This window comes from Hyla sarda, unplaced genomic scaffold, assembly GCF_029499605.1.
Source record: "Hyla sarda isolate aHylSar1 unplaced genomic scaffold, aHylSar1.hap1 scaffold_923, whole genome shotgun sequence".
Lineage (NCBI taxonomy): Eukaryota > Metazoa > Chordata > Amphibia > Anura > Hylidae > Hyla > Hyla sarda.
Window position 1 is genome coordinate 97,954 of NW_026610953.1, and position 6,255 is coordinate 104,208.

Below are 6,255 nucleotides of genomic sequence, written 5' to 3' on the forward strand. Positions count from 1 at the left end.
GGATGAGATTTTATATTTCTTCATAAGCATTAATCTTATTTTGTCAATTAGGAACATTCAGCACCCACCCGCTATCAAGGCAGCTGCCTATCATGTCATGCCCTACCTGCACAGGTGTGCTGGCTACTCAAATGATCCAATTAAGGAGGCCATTTAGTCAGCAGCAGCAGAAGTCCTGTGCCTGGACGCTCCAACAGCGGCCAGACACAAGCAGAAGCAGAAGCAGCAGAAGCAGCAGCAGCACCACCTTTTGTTTTTTGGCTGCAGCAGCAGCAAGGCCCACAGGGCTGGCTAGCTGGCTAGCCAGCAAGCAGGTAGCAATGAAAGTAGGAATCTTTCTTTTTAACCCTGTAAGGGGGTGGTGCACTGTACCCGAAGATACTGCCATATCGGGTCAATGCATAGGGCGACGGAAGCAAGCTTCGAAATCGGCCCCCGTTCTCAAAAATCCATTTAATATATGGTCCCCAGATAGGGGACGTATCAGATATTAAACTGATAAGAACAGATTTTTTTTTTTTTTTTTTAAAGCCGAGGAACGTGCTTTCGATTCACCCAAAGTGCAAGAAAAAGTGCAAACGTGTTACACTAAAAAAACGTGCACAAAGGATGCGGTCTATCGCAAGCCCTTCTCCGATAGGAGAGAGGCCCCCCAACAAACCTTACCCTTCGCCTCCGGACCAAAAGGTACCTGCGAGGTTCCAGGTTCGATGTCCCTTTTCACCGAAGCTACTAGGGGACCACAAATGCTCCCGGCATCCCCCTTGGCGTTAGCCAAGGTATCTGCCCGCAGAGCCGATTACGGTAGATACCCTGCCAAAGCAGGAGTACCCGGGGTGTTTGCAGGGAGGTGCGGAACCTAATGGCCACACACACCTCCCCTAGACCGCCAGGAGGGACACCCAGAAGGGCTACCGCATCCTGACAAATCCTGTGAACACACAACACGCAAAAAGTGACACAGTGAAACAAAAAAGAAATAAATAAGTGAATGTGTGCAGATATACTGCCCGGACATCCGGCCGGATCTATAAAAATTTCTCTGATCCTAGCCAGAAGGCCGGGAATCAAGAGGTGAGTGCCACAAGGTGAAGAGATTATGGTGCCCGTGCTTCAACTCAGTGAGTCTATTCTCCCAGTGAGTTTCGGCACCTCGGGGTCACCACTCCCCGAGGCACAAAAGTACCTCGGCTCTAGACCCTCTCAGCCTCATGGCGAGACCCGGAGGGAACAGGTCACATCGGGGCAGCCGTCGAGCTGATTCCTCAGAACCAGCCCCGGAAAGCCCTGGTACACCTGCATCCTCCATGCAGCACCCATCCCCACCAGCGTCACTGTACACCGGCATGAAAAACTGATAAGAACAGATACTACACTTGATCTTAGCCAAAAGGCCGAGAAGCGATAACCGTGAAAGGGGCGGGCCCAACAAGGTGCCCTTCATGGGCACTATCACTGCTTGCTGTCAGGGAGGCTGCCAGACAATTTTCCATGCACACTCTGGGCTGGGGGGCAGTCAACCACCAGTACACACAGCAGAACCTAAACCCATACCATTATTGCTAAGCAGCAAGACAGGGGCCCATTGCACTCCCACGGGGCCTTTTTAAATGCAATCCATAACCCGGATTTGCCAGGAACCCTTCTTACTTCTCCTACTTGCATGTGACACTGGGCTTAGCATCTGCATAGGAAACACACACACAAGCACACACCTACCTTTGTTGCCTGCAGATGCCTCCTTGGCTGTCCCCAAACGGTATCAAACCAACACCCACGGGAAGCTGTAAGCATAGAGGACATGCCTGCACCCCATTGGACTTACCTGTGTGGGTTAAACCCGGGTTATTTGACAACCTATGGCGGTGATGGTTCTGCTCAGGCAGAGCAGTGCTGATGCTCCTCATAAAGCTGTCGCTGCTGTGAAGGTTCTAGGTGACATCACAAATCCCTATGGTTACATACACAACAAAGCTGGGTTGTTGTTGTTTACACTCTGCAAGGCCTGTGGAAGTGAGTGACATCATAGCACTGTAGTTCTGAGGGTTCTAGATGGATGCAAAAATCTCCTGTTGCTTCTATGAAGGCCATAATAGACGACATCACCAAACAGCTCCATAGTCACATACACAGCAAAGGAGAGATGTTGTTTACACCTAGTGATGTCAGTGGTATTGAGTGACATCACAGCACAGTGCTAAGGCTCCTGGGCCTGGACACAGCAGCGGCTGCAATATCTCAACGGAGAATACGTTTATATATATGTGTGTGTGTGCGCGTATATATATATATATATATATATATATATATATATATATATATATATATATATATATATTTCTCCGCCGAAATCACTTTTAAACCCATTTCCACCTTTTTTTCCCTTCTCTTCCTCTTACTTTTTTTTCACGTTTTTTTACGTTTTTCTCCTTTTCGCCTCTTTTCTGGGCGTATTATTCTTCTTTTTCTTCTTTTTTTTCGTCTAATGCATACCCCATCAGTGCAGCAATGCTTATTCAATACCGCCAGCAGATGGAGACACTGGGGGATAATTTTCTAAGGATTTATACTGATTTTTCCTGTCTGAATTTGTCGCACAGAAAGTTGCAGGCCAAATATGTGTGACATTTCTGCGACTTTAGCTTCTAGAGCATTTTTACAACATTATACATAGGTGCTGAATACATAAAAAGCGACTGTTCAGCGACAGACAAGTCGCATCGGCTGAAAGTAGGCCAGAATGTCAGTCCATGTTGGAGCAGGTTTAGATACAGTCTAAAGTATAGATCTCAAAGTCTGTGCACAGAATTTAGCAAGGGCCTCGCACCTTCTGATGCATCAGGTAGGTGCACAATAGCATAGCCTAACCCTCTGTACTTTGGTCTATATTGATGCGGGACATAGACAGCCAGCTGATGACCAATCCATTAGTGCAATGGATGGCTGGAAGCATTTGTCTTTGCCTTTGCAATGCCACAGAAGCAATGCATGGTCAATGTACAGCAATGACACACCTGTGTGAACAGCCAGGAGACCCCCCCCCCATGTTATGTTACATAGTTACATAGTTAGTACGGTCGAAAAAAGACATATGTCCATCAAGTTCAACCAGGGAATTAAGGGGTAGGGGTGTGGCGCGATATTGGGGAAGGGATGAGATTTTATATTTCTTCATAAGCATTAATCTTATTTTGTCAATTAGGAACATTCAGCACCCACCCGCTATCAAGGCAGCTGCCTATCATGTCATGCCCTACCTGCACAGGTGTGCTGGCTACTCAAATGATCCAATTAAGGAGGCCATTTAGTCAGCAGCAGCAGAAGTCCTGTGCCTGGACGCTCCAACAGCGGCCAGACACAAGCAGAAGCAGAAGCAGCAGAAGCAGCAGCAGCACCACCTTTTTTTTTTTGGCTGCAGCAGCAGCAAGGCCCACAGGGCTGGCTAGCTGGCTAGCCAGCAAGCAGGTAGCAATGAAAGTAGGAATCTTTCTTTTTAACCCTGTAAGGGGGTGGTGCACTGTACCCGAAGATACTGCCATATCGGGTCAATGCATAGGGCGACGGAAGCAAGCTTCGAAATCGGCCCCCGTTCTCAAAAATCCATTTAATATATGGTCCCCAGATAGGGGACGTATCAGATATTAAACTGATAAGAACAGATACTACACTTGATCTTAGCCAAAAGGCCGAGAAGCGATAACCGTGAAAGGGGCGGGCCCAACAAGGTGCCCTTCATGGGCACTATCACTGCTTGCTGTCAGGGAGGCTGCCAGACAATTTTCCATGCACACTCTGGGCTGGGGGGCAGTCAACCACCAGTACACACAGCAGAACCTAAACCCATACCATTATTGCTAAGCAGCAAGACAGGGGCCCATTGCACTCCCACGGGGCTTTTTTAAATGCAATCCATAACCCGGATTTGCCAGGAACCCTTCTTACTCCTCCTACTTGCATGTGACACTGGGCTTAGGATCTGCATAGGAAACACACACACAAGCACACACCTACCTTTGTTGCCTGCAGATGCCTCCTTGGCTGTCCCCAAACGGTATCAAACCAACACCCACGGGAAGCTGTAAGCATAGAGGACATGCCTGCACCCCATTGGACTTACCTGTGTGGGTTAAACCCGGGTTATTTGACAACCTATGGCGGTGATGGTTCTGCTCAGGCAGAGCAGTGCTGATGCTCCTCATAAAGCTGTCGCTGCTGTGAAGGTTCTAGGTGACATCACAAATCCCTATGGTTACATACACAACAAAGCTGGGTTGTTGTTGTTTACACTCTGCAAGGCCTGTGGAAGTGAGTGACATCATAGCACTGTAGTTCTGAGGGTTCTAGATGGATGCAACAATCTCCTGTTGCTTCTATGAAGGCCATAATAGACGACATCACCAAACAGCTCCATAGTCACATACACAGCAAAGGAGAGATGTTGTTTACACCTAGTGATGTCAGTGGTATTGAGTGACATCACAGCACAGTGCTAAGGCTCCTGGGCCTGGACACAGCAGCGGCTGCAATATCTCAACGGAGAATACGTTTATATATATGTGTGTGTGTGCGCGTATATATATATATATATATATATATATATTTCTCCGCCGAAATCACTTTTAAACCCATTTCCACCTTTTTTTCCCTTCTCTTCCTCTTACTTTTTTTTCACGTTTTTTTACGTTTTTCTCCTTTTCGCCTCTTTTCTGGGCGTATTATTCTTCTTTTTCTTCTTTTTTTTCGTCTAATGCATACCCCATCAGTGCAGCAATGCTTATTCAATACCGCCAGCAGATGGAGACACTGGGGGATAATTTTCTAAGGATTTATACTGATTTTTCCTGTCTGAATTTGTCGCACAGAAAGTTGCAGGCCAAATATGTGTGACATTTCTGCGACTTTAGCTTCTAGAGCATTTTTACAACATTATACATAGGTGCTGAATACATAAAAAGCGACTGTTCAGCGACAGACAAGTCGCATCAGCTGAAAGTAGGCCAGAATGTCAGTCCATGTTGGAGCAGGTTTAGATACAGTCTAAAGTATAGATCTCAAAGTCTGTGCACAGAATTTAGCAAGGGCCTCGCACCTTCTGATGCATCAGGTAGGTGCACAATAGCATAGCCTAACCCTCTGTACTTTGGTCTATATTGATGCGGGACATAGACAGCCAGCTGATGACCAATCCATTAGTGCAATGGATGGCTGGAAGCATTTGTCTTTGCCTTTGCAATACCACAGAAGCAATGCATGGTCAATGTACAGCAATGACACACCTGTGTGAACAGCCAGGAGACCCCCCCCCCCCCCATGTTATGTTACATAGTTACATAGTTAGTACGGTCGAAAAAAGACATATGTCCATCAAGTTCAACCAGGGAATTAAGGGGTAGGGGTGTGGCGCGATATTGGGGAAGGGATGAGATTTTATATTTCTTCATAAGCATTAATCTTATTTTGTCAATTAGGAACATTCAGCACCCACCCGCTATCAAGGCAGCTGCCTATCATGTCATGCCCTACCTGCACAGGTGTGCTGGCTACTCAAATGATCCAATTAAGGAGGCCATTTAGTCAGCAGCAGCAGAAGTCCTGTGCCTGGACGCTCCAACAGCGGCCAGACACAAGCAGAAGCAGAAGCAGCAGAAGCAGCAGCAGCACCACCTTTTGTTTTTTGGCTGCAGCAGCAGCAAGGCCCACAGGGCTGGCTAGCTGGCTAGCCAGCAAGCAGGTAGCAATGAAAGTAGGAATCTTTCTTTTTAACCCTGTAAGGGGGTGGTGCACTGTACCCGAAGATACTGCCATATCGGGTCAATGCATAGGGCGACGGAAGCAAGCTTCGAAATCGGCCCCCGTTCTCAAAAATCCATTTAATATATGGTCCCCAGATAGGGGACGTATCAGATATTAAACTGATAAGAACAGATACTACACTTGATCTTAGCCAAAAGGCCGAGAAGCGATAACCGTGAAAGGGGCGGGCCCAACAAGGTGCCCTTCATGGGCACTATCACTGCTTGCTGTCAGGGAGGCTGCCAGACAATTTTCCATGCACACTCTGGGCTGGGGGGCAGTCAACCACCAGTACACACAGCAGAACCTAAACCCATACCATTATTGCTAAGCAGCAAGACAGGGGCCCATTGCACTCCCACGGGGCCTTTTTAAATGCAATCCATAACCCGGATTTGCCAGGAACCCTTCTTACTCCTCCTACTTGCATGTGACACTGGGCTTAGGATCTGCATAGGAAAC

At 47.4% G+C, this 6,255-nt stretch overlaps 2 non-coding genes and 2 pseudogenes across 2 annotated transcripts; all 4 read right to left on the minus strand.

The window, feature by feature from the left end:
* Positions 1 to 356: 356 nt before the first annotated feature.
* Positions 357 to 536, minus strand: LOC130349793 (U2 spliceosomal RNA; annotated as a pseudogene).
* A 693-nt stretch (positions 537 to 1,229) lies between these two features.
* Positions 1,230 to 1,406, minus strand: LOC130349746 (U2 spliceosomal RNA; annotated as a pseudogene).
* Positions 1,407 to 3,507: 2,101 nt separating this feature from the next.
* On the minus strand, positions 3,508 to 3,698 carry LOC130349768 (U2 spliceosomal RNA). Its single transcript, XR_008887026.1, has one exon. It is a non-coding gene; the product is annotated as a U2 spliceosomal RNA (small nuclear RNA).
* Positions 3,699 to 5,773: 2,075 nt separating this feature from the next.
* On the minus strand, positions 5,774 to 5,964 carry LOC130349769 (U2 spliceosomal RNA). The gene has a single exon (XR_008887027.1). It is a non-coding gene; the product is annotated as a U2 spliceosomal RNA (small nuclear RNA).
* Between the last annotated feature and the right edge of the window lie 291 nt (positions 5,965 to 6,255).